Source organism: Heterocephalus glaber, unplaced genomic scaffold, assembly GCF_053883595.1.
Source record: "Heterocephalus glaber isolate CG9 unplaced genomic scaffold, H.glaber_assembly_v1.0 deba00001465, whole genome shotgun sequence".
Lineage (NCBI taxonomy): Eukaryota > Metazoa > Chordata > Mammalia > Rodentia > Bathyergidae > Heterocephalus > Heterocephalus glaber.
The window spans coordinates 25,423,657-25,440,187 of NW_028258312.1; positions in this window are offsets into that span (position 1 = coordinate 25,423,657).

The following is a 16,531-nucleotide window of genomic DNA, read 5'->3' on the forward strand; positions in this document are numbered from 1 at the left end:
GAAACTTGTCTTAATGAAACAATTCTAAATTTGGGAATATGACTATGGGCATTATGTTTTCCATGGTATTATTTATATTTTTGAAATAGGCAAAGCACACAAATACTTGATTATAGGGGGATAATTAAGTAACCCATTAGTGCTTACTTAATGTGTTTAACAGCATTTTATACAGAAATTTAAATAATGATTTTGAAAAAAAGATACAGTAATGTGGAGAAGTGCTTATGATATGATCTCATGTTTATGCAATATAGAAAAATATATGTATAGGAAGAAATCTTAAAGGAAAACATAAAATTGTCAAATGTGTTTATGTAAATATTACAACTGGTTTTACAAAGAATTTTGAATTGTCAAATTTGTCTTAATGCACATGCATAACTTTTGAAAACCCATGTAAAGATCTGTACCTTTCTCCAGCCTCAACTTCTCTAGGAAAACTTGCTTGTAGTTGTTTTTGTGGATCTTAATACTTTTATGTGTTTTAATGATTTGGAGCCACGTTGCACTGAAGTCTTGCAAACTTTAAGAATGTTGAAAGGTTATACCACTAAATTATACTCTAAGGGAAAAAGTATGACATCTTTCGATGACTGTTATTTGCATTCCAAAAAGTTGCTCCCCAATTCCAACAGGTTACAAAATATTGTTTTCCAAATGTATTAAAATTTAAAATTCTAATTCTTATAGCCTTAGTCATACAAAAAATTTAAAAAAGAAATATGGGGAGAGAAGATGTGCCACAGAGTTTGACCTAACTGTAAGGGAAGAAAGAAAAGAGTGAAATGCAAACAGAGTTCTTGTTTCTATTAAAAATTAATTTAATTTTTAAAATTCCACTGACTTTTCTTTTGGGCCATATCTGAAGTTTATGTATGACACAGACAAATACATACCCGAACAATTGTGATTAGGAGTGCTGTGTTAACAACTACTGCTGATCTATCAAAACTGTGAACGCAGAATAGTTATTAATTAATGGGAGACATTACCAGGCGGGAAAAGTTGAGAGAGTATTCAATAAGCTGTCAAAACAGGAGCTGAATTCTATAGAATGGGTGTTCGCATATCTGACAAAAATCGATCCTGAAACTTTGCTTTTCCACTTTTGCTTAGAAACAACACTACGCAGACTCTCACCTACTAATCTTTCAATAGCTTCGAAGAATGGTGTTTACAGCATGAAAATCAAATTTATTTTCGTATCTTTGAGACCAACAAAGCCACAGTGGATTGTGGCACAAAAGGGATTTACAGATGTGCATTTAGATTCATAATTGAAACTGTCTTATTTTATCTTGTAGGATTAAAGGCCTCAGGAAGAGAGAGCATGGTGTGGGAAATAAATGGTGCAACCATTCCAGTTAAATAAAGGTCATAAAATCTCCAGAAAATAAACTGATTTTTTAAATTAGAATTTCAGATATGTAAAATTAGATTCAAACATGTATATTTAAAATTTCTACAGGAAAAAGATGGCATAGTGACATATGAACCATAAATGAAAATGTCTAAGGTAAATGAGTCATAAATATTTCTTGAGTGAACATGGTAAGGGGCTACTTTGAAGAAAAGACAAAAAATTTAATTGACACATACCTCGATTTTCCAAACTCCAGATCTCACAATGGAAGTACATCCTAAAGAGAAGCCCAAGGTCTACGATTTAAATATATGATACAGTGCTCTTATATGTGAGTGCCAGTGCCCAGTGAGTGCCATGGAGGTCTATGATCTATGAGCACTTACAGGTCCATTCATCAAAAAGTCTTCTTCAGTCTTTTGATCTCATGTACAATGTTCCAACACTAAGTTACATCTTTATGTTAGGAGCAGTAATTATCCTTTGTGAAATGCTTTTCAGAACCCTGGAAGCACAAGCCACAACAGTACATCAAAAAGAGAAAATACAAATGAACAATGAACCCCAAAAGTGCTCTATTTCACCAATGTAATATATATTTGTTTTTCATTTTTTTAATTGATAAAATACATATAACATGAAATGTATTGTTATGTTAGCCCTTGTAAGTATACAATTCAATGGTAAAAATATATTCAAAACTTTGTGTGATCCTTACCACCTTTTATCTTGGAAAATTATCTGTTAAACAGTAGTTCTCATCCCCTCCTTCCCTTGGCTCCTGGAACCCCCATTTACTTTCCATCTTTATGATTTTGACTACTCTCAGTGACTCATTTAAGTAGATCATACAGTGTTCGTGTCTTTAAGACTGTCATAGTTCATTTAGCAGTGTTTTCAGGATTCATCCATGTTGTAACATGACTCAGGATTTTCTTCCTAAGAAAGTTTGAATAATATTCTATTGCATGTATATGTGTCATTTTGTTCACCCATTTATCTGCTCTTGTACATTTGGAGAACCTCCATATTTTAGAGATTGTGATCAGTGTTGCTATGAACACGGGTATACAGGTATCTCCTAGAAACTCTGCTTCCAATTCTCTCAGTTATATACGTACAGATGGAATTGCTGGATCATGTGCTAATTCTATTTTTTAATTTTTAGAGAAATTACCATACTGTTTTCCACAATGCTGTACCATTTTACATTACCAAATGTTCCAAAGTTAAAATATATTTTAGCAAAAATTACTGTCTCAATAATACTTAAAACAATGAAACATTGACTGTGCCTCAATACCCATCAATAGGCTAAAATGTATTTCATTCATATTATCAGTGACTCTGCTAGCACTAGAATGAAATTTCATTCATATGTTTAACACAGAACATTATTGATGTGTATAATTTTGTTTAAAATCAGATTACATAACAGCGTATTTAAAACGATACCATTTATGTAGAATTGTATACAGTATCTATGTCTGTAAATGTATACAGATGTATGTACCTGTTATTGCTGGGTAACTAGATAGCTAGCAATTTGTTACTTTCTTTAGGGTATTTTCCATAGTGTTCAATTTTTTAAAAAATGTCTCTAGATGCTATAAAAATTGTGTATTCTATTTATTGATATCTTAACATACTGCTAAAAACACACTTTTTATTGGTTCATTATTAAATCTCCTAGGTGGGCCTTGTCAAGGTGCAGCAGATCAATTTGATATTTATTGATGTCCTTCCATACATCACTACACCAGGAGGCCTTGGATAAAAGAAAGACTAGGACATTGACTCTAGCCGTTTTCTCAGTGCTCATGGTTTACTGGATGACATATACTTGTAAAAGAACCATGACAAATACATTGGATGTCTGCAGCAATATACAAATGAAAAGAATAAAACAGATAGTGAAGAGAGAATAATAATCTGTCTAGAAGCTAGAGGTCTGGGAAAGTTTAAAGAGAGGGGGTGATGCCTAAGCAAGTTGAAAAAGAAACAGAAGACAGTTGCCAGATGACGGGAAGGCAATTAGGATTTCAGGAAGAGGGAAATGAAAAGAGAACAGGACACTGGCAAGCAGTAGGTTCTTTTTTTACTGGTACATGTTCACTTGGAAATCAATATGGAAATTCCTCAAAAAACTGAAAATAGAAATTTCATGGGAACAAGGTAGTCCTCTACTAGGTACCCTCCTGAAACAGTTAAAGATATATTACAGTGATCCGTGCATACCCATATTTATAGATAGCATTAGATTTTGAAAGCCATGGAGGCAAGAACTCAAGGAGGCTTAATATTCTTGGAAATGAGGTGGACAGGCCAGGAAGAGACACACTGTGTCCCAGGACTAGATTTTGGTTTTGGTAGGGGTTGGTCTAATTACTGGATGCAGTTATGGCTTTAATTAATCATGCCATGTTTTATAATTTAGATATTAGAGGGAATGTCTATGCTTTGTTTTGTTCTTTACGAACAGCTCATGTCTAAATTCACCTGTACTTAACGGTTTGACTCTGCTCCTCGTAGATTTTGATGGATAACCTTAAGCTGGTAAAATAAACAGTAACTGAGATCCACAACTTTGTTCTTGTAGACACTCAGTTAGCTGTGCGTGTCTGGTGGTTTTTCATGCTGGCAAACTGTCATTTAGCTGGAGCATTTACCAGCCAAGTTGGGCAGAGGAGGTGGCAGCTGAGAGCTGTCAATTTCTACATCAGTGGTCGCTGAGACAAGCAGTGCTGCCTGCACCATAATTCTTCATTACAAAGGAACAGATCCATGTTCTCCCTCTCATGCAGTGTTATTGCAATACATATCAAAGTAAAGAGCTGCTTAGGATTTCCATTAAAATAGGAATTAGAAGGCTGGCCTACAGTGAAGATACTTGAAATTTACAAGTGGAAAGAAAATTAGGCTGATGTGCAACTAACTTCAGGAACTAATCAGTAGTAAAAAATGCTTTTCGGCACAATTTTTCTTGCACAAAGACATGATTCAGCAGCTCTCTGCTCTAGCTCTGTCAACATTTTTGAATTGGCGATGATTTCGTTGGCCATGTTTATTGGGTTTTGCCCTTGCCAGGCATTGCTAATTGTACCACCTGGAAGAATATACTCAGATTTAGACAAAGTTCCACCAGACGTATTTGAAATCGTTTTCATTTATGGTTTATTCAGAGCATTTAGCAAAGTGATCCGCTGTATTAGGAGAGTCTTGGGAGGAACAACTGATAAAACTGATTGCAAAACACTTGGCAAGATAAAGTACTATGAAAATGCTACTTAATAATAATGATAATACTTTAAAGTCTCTAGAAGTGGGAGGCTAATGGGATATTTCAGAAGTTTGAGAAAATACACAAACAAAGCAGAAATTAAAATTATTTAAGGTAAACTATGTGCTTAATTTAATGTTCACTGAGATAATTTTCATTCATGTACATAGCAGGAAAATGAGAAATTTATTGTTCACTGTAAAATATAAGAATGAAGCATACATAAATGAAGACCACAATAATTAGCCAGCTGTGGCTAACTATAAATGACTCTAGAAACTAAGATAGAAAATAAACTACATCATTTTATATAGCTATTCCCACCAAGAGAGTGGTGTAGATCAGAAGTGAAAGCTCTCAGCTTTGGCCCAACTTGCTTTGATAGTGCAGAGGTCAAACTCTTAGCTGCGAAGCCAGGCAGTCTGGATGTCAGTCAGTCTCCTGGTATTAGACGTGTGAACTTGGGCAAGTCACATGACTCCCTGAGCCCTATCTGCATTTAAATGGAAGTGATATTTTCTACTTTATAGGTGAGTATTTTCTACTTTATAAGGTTGTGTTGATGAAAGATTCATTTAAAGCACTAGCACATAGTAAATATTCTAGAGGTGTTAGATAATATACTTTGATTCGTATTTGCAAGTTATATTCCCTTGGACAAAACAAAAAAATCCCTCATTGTCTGTAAGCTCCAGTTCTTTATCCATAGAGAATGGAGATCAGACAAGAGAAAAGGAGTTCAATCCCTGAGATATTTGGAATAGTACTTCAAGCCAGAGGGGGTTCTCTGGAGACTCAGTTTCCAACTGGAGTAGAGAGAAGGTTATCAGAAGCTCTTTTGTGAAGAACCTTGAATTTCAAAAATGTAACCCTTTACATTTGATTTGACATAAAGCTCTGTTTGAAAGCATCTATTTATATCTCTTAGAATGGTTTGAGATATATTTAGACATTTTCCATAGTTTCATTCTGGTCCATGAACAGATCTTTTTAATAAATTAAACTTTCAAACAAATTATTTGGAAATAATTTCACACTGACAGAAAAAGTGCAAGAATGGAAACCATTCAAAGAACCCTAATAAAACTTTGCCCGGAATCATCTGTGTGAACATTTTTGTCCCACGTGTTTTATTTTTTGTGCACCTATCTACCTACCTATCTATCTGTCTGTCTACCATCTATCTACCTATTTATCTCCCGATCTACCTATCTGAATATTTTCTAAACCATTTGTGGGAGAATAAATTAGATACCACACAACTCTTTATTTCAATGTGGTTTTCTTAGTGGGGACAGTCTCTCGCATTTCCACAATCAAGATCAACCTCAGTAAATTTAATATTAATAGAGTATTTAGCTTATTGTCCTTTTTCCAGTTTTTAAGATTGGGCCCATAATGTTCTGTACAACTTGCTCCTCCTCTAATATAGGATCCAGGTCAAGTAATGCATTTAATTGTTAGGTCTCTTTCTCTTTCATCTTCTTTAATTTATGACATTTTCACAGCCTTTCTTCATCTTCGATGGCATTGGTGCTTCCCATCATTTTAAAAATAGAATTTCTCATTTTGAGTTTGAGTTTGTTATTTCTCCATGAAAGTGCAGATCTGGTGTACTATTGTTGGCCATTACACTCCATATATGAGCACGTGTTCTGTGAGATGGAGGAGGGCATGGTGTCCAGGGGATGCGTGTCTATTCGTCCTTCTTTCATGATGGTACTGTTAAGCACGTGGTCAGTATGTTTGATTTCTTCACTGTATTATTGCTGTTTGTTTCTTCATTGTCACTGATAAGCAGCATGTGGAGATATAATTTAAGACACAAATAAATAACCTACTCCTTGTCAAAATTTTATTCTGTATTCAAATCAATTTATTCTACATTTTATTCTACAGTTATTCTATATTTATTATTCTATATTTTAGTCTATATTAAATATATTCTATATTTTATTTTATTCTATATTCTATATTCAAATCTATATAATCTTGTCCAGTCTTTACTATGATGTTTGCAAAATATTGATTTTCCAACTTCATCACTCTTTCCATTTTATCAGTCCGCCATTGGCTTTCAACTTTAAGCAAGAATCACCTTAATTAATGGCATGGGCTTATAAATTCCTATTTTAAAAAATACTTTAAAATTCATCATTGTTCCTAACTGTTTGGACTAACAAATGGTCCCACATTTAGCTGGTGGAAGATCTTGCACATAGATTTCTCTGTTCTTGTGACAGACCTTCATATTTTTAAAGATTTTTTATTATAACAAAATATTTGGTTCAATTTGTAAGTACTTTGGCCCAGGTCTGGGATTAGCTACTTGTCTGAGGGTTTCTGAGACTGAGACTACCTGGACTTTATTTTGGGGGGCAAAGGAATGAGTGAAAGGACCTTTTAACTATCTGAGGTAATGAGTGTGTGTCTGTGTGTGTGTGTGTGTGTGTGTGTGTGTATGTTTGTTAAGCCAAAGATAAAATCTCAAAATGATATAACAAGTATTTGGTGGTCATTTGGTCTGATTTTTAACTGATACAAGCATATATTCTCCTAGAAATAGTAAATTTCTAATACAATGGATTTAATATCAAATCTTGAAGAAATTTTTCATTCCTGCATTAATTTCTTATCATAAATGCATACAGTTTCCTATCAGTTTCTTTTCTACTTAGACATGCTTTCTATTTTCTTCACTTTTGCCAGGCTATTAAAATGTCTTGCACAGATTAGTGACTACAAAATCACGCTGTATCTTTTAGGACTCTGTACATAACATGAATTAATTTGATGTGGTCTGACAAGAGTAAAAAATTGGAATTTTGAATACAGATATAGGAATGTCGTGTGAAACAGTTGGCAGCATTTCACTTGCTCATCATGAAAAGTTGTGATACAGAGGGTTAGGAACCCTCTCATTTTGGCTTTTTGTGAATGTGCACTTCCTTTTTCCCTCTCTGATGTCCAGCTTTCTCTACTTCTACAAATAGTTCTCTCATGTGTGTGAATTCATACATTCTAGTTTTGCAATATGTAGAAATACTGTAATAGTCTTTAAGCTTTAATTTTGTAATTCAAGTAATTATTGATTGAGTAACTTAGGTCATGTGTCCATGATTGGCCCAATTAGGCAAATTTATGGCATTTGAACTTCCAAGCCACTGTCTTATTTCTATGAATCATAAGAAGTCATTTTGAGTCAAATCAAGCATTCCTGTGTATGGAGAGAATGTCTCCAAAAGGAGTAAAATACATTCCCTCATACTCAATATGTCCTTTTCCTAAAAATATGGAAGCATATCAATGTGAAATTTTTCATAGAAAGAGAATATGTATCCAATACAAGATGCAATAAAAAATTGTGATCTGTGTTTAATTTAATCTTTGTGGGTTTTTTTTTTCAGAGTGGTTCTGCAGTTTGAGCTGCAGGGTTTTTTTTTCCATTAAGTTTATTGATACATTTTAGATATAAAATACAGTTACATTCATCATTGCGATCTTATACCTTTACATGATGTATCTTGGTTCTTATTTTTTAACCCTTCCCCTGCCCTCCCTTCACCCCCTCCACCCTTCCCTATTTGAAAAGACTTTGTTTACATTTTTTTCCTCTTCTCATATTTTTTCTTCTCCTTTCCCCTACCCCTCCCACTTCCCCTACTCCTTTAGACCTTTTCTTCCTGTTACACAATATCAGTTATACATTTTTAAAATTACAATATTAAGATCTAGGAGACATTACCACAGATTTTACAGAATTTAAAAGGATATAGAAAGCATATTACAAAAATCTTTTTTGAAATAAATTTGACAACTTCTAAAAAGTATTTTGGAAGGCAAATTAATGAAACTAACTCTGAAGGAAATATAACATTTGAATAGCACCTACTAAATAAAGTATATTCCTAGCTTGAAAACCTACCTATATGACAACAGCAGGCTCATATACATTTTAACTGATGAATTATCTCAAACAATTAAAGCAGAAAAAAGAAGGAACACTTCTCCCCTCATTTTAGGAACTCAATGTTGTGCTAATCCTAAAACTGGATAAAGATAATAGAAGAAAAAATATGAACATAGATAAAGATTTGTTTAAGAAAACAAACTATTAGAAGTCACATCTGGCAGTATGTAGAAAGTGGTTTTATTATAGGGATGGCAGTGTTGGTTCAGCATTCGAAGATCCACTCCCATAAGTCATCATTTTAACAGAGGAAAGGAAAAAGCCATATGATCCTATTGGTAGTTGCAGAAAAAGTATTGGACTAAATTCTACAGCTATTCATGGTAAAAGTTATCAGGAGACTAGAAGTAGAACAGAACCTTTTCAATGGATAATACATGTACTCCATACTTCAGCAAAAACGCCTTACATGAACAGAAAAGATACAATGCTTTCTCCCTAAGGTGGGGAACAAGGTCAGATATGCATACTCTTCATCTGTCCATTGAACATTGAACTTTGAAACATAGGCCCAAACCAAAATAGTCTGGCAATAAAGAGAAACAATTAGTTTAAGATTGGCAAGGTATAAGTAAAATCATTATATGTAGATGAAATGATCATCTACAGAGAAAATACTAAGAAATCTCTAGGAGCCCCTAGAACTTGTATTTGAATTTAGCAGGATTAGAAAACACAAAGTATATATAAAAATTCAGGTCTGTGTATACATGCTATAAATGAAGAATTGGATATTGAAATTTAAAAGTTATGTAGGAGTACAAAGGACTTAGAAAAGAAAAAGAAAAAAAAAGAAAAAAAACAGTGTTGGAGGGCATTTATTACCTAATTTCTTTTTTTTTTTTGTACTGGGGATTGAACTCAGGACCTTGTGTTTGTGACGCAGGCAGCAGAGCCACTGAGCTAAATCCCCAGCCTTTATTACCTAATTTTACTCCCCCCCCATTAACTTTATTGGTACATTTTAGGTATAAAATAGAGTTACATTCATCATTGGGATCTTGTACCATGACATGAGTCTCTTGGTTCTTATTTTTTTTCCCCTTTCCTTGCCCTCCCTTCACTCCCTCTACCCTTCCCTATTTGCAAAGACCTTGTTTCCATGTTTTTCCTTTTCTCGTATTTTTTCTTTTCCCTTCTTTCCTTTCCCCTACCCCTCCCACTTCCCCTACTCTTTTAGACCAGTTCTTCCTGTTACACAATATCAGTTATACATTTTTTAAATTACAATATTAAGATCTAGGAGACATTACCACAGACCTTACAGAATTTAAAAGGATATAGAAAGCATATTACAAAAATCTTTTTTGAAATAAATTTGACAACTTCTAAGAAGTACCTTGGAAGACAAATTAAGGAAACTAACTCTGGAGGAAATATAAAATTTGAATAGCACCTATTAAATAAAGTATATTCCTAGCTTGAAAACCTACCTATATGACAAGAGCAGGCTCATATACATTTTAACTGATAAATTATATCAAACAAAGCAGAGAAAAGAAGGAACACTTCTCCCCTCATTTTAGGAACTCAACATTGTGCTAATCCTAAAATGGGATAAAGATAATAGAAGAAAAAAGTATGAACATAGATAAAAATTTGTTTAAGAAAACAAACTATTAGAAGTCAGATCTGGCAGTATGTAGAAAGTGGTTTTGTTATAGAGATGGCAGTGTTGGTTAAGCATTGGAAGATCCACCCCCAAAAGTCATCATTTTAACAGAGGAAAGGAAAAAGCCATATGATCCTGTCACTAGTTGGAGAAAAAGTATTGGACTAAATTCTACAGCTGTTCATGGTAAAAGCTATCAGGAGACTAGAAGTAGAACAGAAACTTCAAAACAGATTAAAGACATGTACTCCATACTTCCGCAAGAATGCCTTATATAAATGGAAAAGATACAATGCTTTCTCCTTAAGTTGGGGAACAAGGGCAGATATGCTTACTCTTTATCTGTCCATTAAACTTTGAAACCTAGGCCACACCAAAATAGTCTGGCAATAAAATGACACAACTACGATAGGATTGGTACGGCAGAAGCAAAATCTTTATATGTAGATGAAATGATCATCTACAGAGAAAATACTAAGAAATCTCTAGGAGCCCCTAGAACTTGTACTTAAATTTAGCAGGATTAGAAAACACAAGGTATATATAAAAATTTAGGTCTGTGTATACTTGCTATAAATGAAGAATTGGATATTGAAATTTAAAAGTTATGTAAGAGTACAAAGGACATAGAAAAGTTAGAAACAAAAACAAAAACAGTGTTGGAAGACGTTTAGTACCTAATTTTAAGACTTCTTCTAAAGCTACAGTAATCAAGGCAGTGTTGGTGTGAGGAAAGACATATAGATCATTGGAAGAAAACAGAGAATCTAGAAATAGAACCACACATATATGGTCCACTGAGTTTTGAAAGATTATTGAACATTAGCATTTTATAGAATATAAACTCAATTCAAGAGTGGAGGAAGAGAGTGTTTTCAGGAAACGGCACTAGAACACCTGGTATCGGTATATAAAAAATTAACCTCAACCCTTTTTTTCCATACATGAAAATAACTTGAAGGGATCTATGAACCTAAATAAGAAAGCCTAAAAGTATAAAACTTTAAGAAGAAATTATAAGGGAAAATATTTATGAATTCAGGTTAGGCAAGAACTACCTAGGATACAAAAAACATGATGTATAAAAGAAAAATTTGGTAAATGAGATTCCATCAAAATTTAGAACTTTAAATGACATCATTAAAATGAAAAGTAGTCCTTAAACAGACCATATTTACAATGCATATAACCTATGACCAGAATATATAAAGAATTCTTAGAGCTCATTAATAGACAACCCAATTAAAATGCAGACATAAGTAGGTGATAAATAGCCAGTATAGCACAAGGAATGGTGTGCAACTCTAGAATCAGAAAAATACTAATCAGTACAATAATAAGATTGAATTATACACTCATTAGGGAGATGAAGTTAAAAGTTTTAAAAGGCTTGTGATGACTTTTTCTTTTTGTTGGATTCTCCCCCTTTGGGTTTAATTTGTCATGCCCAATGGATTCATTCTGCTGGGCTTCCTGGGGTTGTGATCCTCATTGTCTTTTCCGAGGATATTGTCTAAAATTTTTTGGAGTGCTGGTTTGGTATTCATGAAGTTCCTGAGGTGCTCTTTATCATGAAAGTATCTTATTTCTCCATCAATTTTGAAAAATAGTTTTGCAGGGTGTATCGATCTGGGTTGGAGGCTGTTTTCCTTTAGGGCTTGCAATACATCACTCCAAGCTCTTCTTGCCTTGAGGGTTTGCATGGAGAAGTCTGCTGTGATTCTGATGGCCTTTCCTTTGTATGTAATTTTGTTTCTTTTCTCTCACTGCTTGTAGTAGAATTTTGTTCTTCTGTTGGATTTCTGGAATCCTAACGATTATATGGCTATGTGTAGATTTTTTTTGATTAAGGCTGGCTGGAGTCCTATATGCCTCACTTATCTGTATGTCAAGTTCTTTCCCCCTCCTTGGTAAATTTTCTGCCATCACTTCTGTGAACAGTTTTTTTATGTCATCTGCACTCTCTCTTCTTTCTTCATTGACTTCAATCAATCTCTGCTGTTATCTGAGAAGTTATTTCTGATTTCATTTTTCAGATCCTCTATTATTGCCAGTTCAGGGAGTCCAGGTGGTTAAGTGATTGCTCCATCTTGTTTCCCTTTGGGGTTGCTGTAGGTGATCTGGAATTCTGGTTTTGAGGCTTGTTTATGTGTCTTCTCATTTCGATAAGGGGGGATGCTCCTGGTGCCTGCTTGGGTCACCTCCTCTGTGCTGGGAGTGGTGGAATGGTGGCATGGGAGCCTCCTCTAATTTTTATTTTTTTTAAGATAAATCTCAGTATGTAGCCCAGGGTGATCTTGAACTCATGACAATCTTTCTGTCTCAGCCTCCCCAGTGCTGGGATTATAGGCATGTGCTACCACTACCAACTGGTGTGCATTTAATTTTTTAAAAACAATTACTACAATAAAAGACACACTGTCATTAATCCCTCTCAAAATACTCCCTTTTTCTTTGAACACATTTAGCCCATCATTCTTGTCACTTTCTAAAGCAGACCTAAAAGTTCTCTTTTGTTGAGTGTCTTTAGTTTTGCTATCATGGCTGCCTTGGTGTCCTAAATCCATTGCAAATGTTTACTTTTCATGGTTAGTTTTACTTTATGAAAGAGCCAGAAGTCTCATGGTGATAGATCTGGTGAATAAAGTAGATGTGGACACACCATCATGTTTTCATGAATCTGCCTTTTTATTGGATGGCACTCAGCAGCAGCATTCACCCTAGTTTTGATCACACCTTGTAAAGACACTCACAGAAGAGGACTTCCAGAACTGCTTCAGAATGTGGCAAGAATGATGGGAAAATTGTGTTTGAATCAAGAGGGAGTATTTTGATGAGGATAATAGCAATGTGACTTTTACTGCAATGATTTTAAAAAATTTAAACATTCATTACATTTTGCAATCACCCCACATGTATGGAGAAGTGCTCTTTCTTAACAGGGGAAAAAGAGGCAATGTGCCATGGGACTCTGTTCATAAGTAATTAAAACTTTTTTCTGAATATGTGTATGGATTAACAAGAGGAGATAAATCTAGAGGGTTGTGAATTTTGCTTTTTTAAAAAACAAAAACAGTTCATTGGTGAGGTAATTTTATTTGCTTGATAGTGCCAAATTTATTACTATTACAGACATTAAAGAGAGATGGCATGTGGACATCTCCACCAGCTCCCTTACCGTGACTTCCTGGGTCTGAACAGGCCTGGTGTGGAAGCAACGGTCACAGCTGGAGATGTAGGCAGCATCAGGAAGCAGCGAGACATTAGTTTGTACATAGCCTTTTGTGCTGCAAGGAGCACTTGCAGGTATATTATTATTTAGGGGTTTCATTCAAGAAAATCCGTCTGTGAAACTCGAGAGCATCGGCCTTAGAAATATATTTTACCACTGTGAAAGCAGAGCCTCAGTCGAGCTGTGCCAAAGGCGCATGGCAGGTTGATTAGCTGTGATCCGAATGTAGGGCCACTGCTCTCCATGTCATCCCACACACTTAGAAACACTAAGAGAGAGTCCACATTCTGCCCTCATGCTTGGTTCAGGTCCAGTCCTGCTGCAGGTTGGCTGCTGGTTGATGGTTACATAGCACCCAAGTGAACAAACAGGGACATACCAGGTTTCATTCTTGATGCCCAGGTATGAGGAAAGTTCCCCGGCTCTCTTACTGGGCATAGACTTGGTCCTGCATCTCCAGTATTAAAAAAAAATTTTGTTATGTTAATAAGATCATATATTTGTTATTTTTGTTTATCTAAAATGAATATCTAATTTTTGGCTAAATCTACTTTGAAATTTATAATAGGTCCAACTAAAATCTTGAAGTAGAAGTTAGTGTTAAAGTCCTAAGAAGGCTATAGAGCTTGAATTATTAAGGAGATCTCAACAAGGAGCTTTTCCTAATGAGAGGATAACTTTCTGAACCCTTCGGGGGAGGAGAGAGAGAGGGGGAGAGAGAGAGGAGGAAGAGAGACAGAGGAGGGAGAGGGAGAGAGGAGGGAAAGAAAGGTCATAAATATGCCTCAGGAGCAGTGCCACTTGTTCCTTATTGGCTTTTTCTTCTTTTTCAAATGCTTGGTTTCCCAGAGAGGGAAAAGCATCTCTGTTTCTTTGGGTGCCCTTGGTACTGTCTGTTTTGTACAGCCTGTGTTTGCAACAGGCACTTAGCAACATGTTTTCCACTCTATGTTTTCATCCACCACTGTGTGCTTCCCTCACGGATTCTCTCATCTTTCAAGCCTACCAGCACTGTTTGCTGTATTTTAAACGCTGGTCCGGCTGGATGACAATCCTCAGAATGATGTGCACCACATTTCAAGCTCTTACAGCATGGCTTTGACGTGTCATTGATTGTCAGACAGACTGGTGTGACTTCTACCTCAAAGTCCTTCAACATTTCAAGAAGGAAGCAGGAAAATGATACCTGGGGAATTGTACTTTATGATTAAAATCCTCACATAGACTTTCTTCATATCAAAAGAGGAAAGGAAAAAGACAGGTGGAATCTTACACTAACATATTTTTTAAAAATCCAAAGAAAAGTTATTCTAGCTGCCAAGACATGTAAACCACAGTGTTCAAAATTGGCCAGATCCTTCCAACACACTGAAAATGAAGAAAGCATTTTCAATCAAAGGCAACTGACTGCTGCTCATTTAAGTGGTTAGCTGGTTTTGTTGTGTGCACATTTTTGATGCTATTAAGTAAGGCAAGAGACCTCTAATAGTTTGTCAGTGGGTGGGGAGAAAAAGTCTTTTTCAATATAATGGCCGTATTTTAGTTAACATGTTGTCAGTCTTTAATGACTAGTGGTGTAACAGCTGGTTTTGATGTAATTTCTTTTGAGACCACTAGATTACAAGCAGTTTATTGCATTCTTCCTCTCTGACTGCTCCCTGGATACAACCTAAAGTCAAAAGGTTAAAGGTCTAACGCCATAAGCTAAAGGATTTGTCATCATTTAAGAGGTCACTTGTTGCTATGTACTGTGCAAACAGAGAATTTTTCAGAGGGCTTGTCAGAATCGCGCGGTAATATGATTATTATTTTTGCTATTTCAACAGCCAGGAATTGAGAATTTTCAGCTGGGGACAAGCTCTTAGAAATCAAAGATTTTATTTTAATAGGTATATGTATGAAAGTCTTCATAAGGATGAAAGAATGTGTTAAAAATAAGTTAACTTTCCCTGAGAGCATCTGAAATTGGGAATTTAACTTCTATAGAAACATATTAAAATAATGCTGGATCATTGAAGGAAATGTAGGTAACATACCCAAAATGAAAAGTGAGAGACAAAGGACTGGGGTCAGACAACTGGCCGAGGTGCTAAAGGTCACGGAGCTCTATTGTTGCTTCATTGCCGACTTGTAGCCTTTCAGTCCATCAGTGTCTGGCCATCCAGCTATGCTGTACCAGCCAAGGGCCTTCTTTGTTTAGGGAAAGAACGTTTCTTTGAAGGCTGGGCTTAGTAAAAGTGGTAGACACAAAATTCGGAAGGAAATGCATGTATCAGAAATCTCTTTGCAAAAATCAATGGGAGATATGAGGGAGTTTTGAAAAATATGTTCACCTATGTAGATTTACGAAAGAAATAGAGCTGCTTTCCATTGTTTGTTTTCGTGTTAGTTTGCGACGTCTCTCTTTTAATGGCAAAAATTTTTCATCTTTTGATTACAAAATGCTCTCAATACAATTTTGGAAATGTTCTGAGACAGTTTGGAGTCTTTGGAACTCGTGGCCCATCTCTGGCGCCGTCGTTGGGGGTGGGCCCCTCAAGATGGGACCCTGGCTGTCGGCTCAGTGAAGCTCATTTCCTGTGTATCTGTTGCCCTCTAGGGACTCCAACATGAAAAGAAACATGTGATGGGGCTGTTTGCCAGGAATCGTTATGCTGCTCACCTTTCTTCCCATCACCCATTCGAATTTAATATTGGTTTTTGTGCTTGTAAATTTGTATTTAGCATTTCTGCGATCGGATTAAAATTAAAGAATTAATTTGAATCATTCTGCTGAATTCTAAAAAGATGGCAAATATCACAACTTAGTCATCTTGATTATTTTCTACTTAATCCTGTGTGTTTGATAGAAATAGAAAAATATTAGGACTTTTGAATCACTCTATCTACTTTGAAATTTTGGAATCACTGTCATAATAGGCAGTGATATGCCTCTAATAGTCTTCTATAAAGATAATGTGGTAATACAGATTATTCCTTGAGAAATAATTATGGGGTAGAAAATGAACTGACTCCAACAGCAGTAGCAGTATGAAAAAATTTTCTACATTTCTTTAAAAAATAGTTTCCTA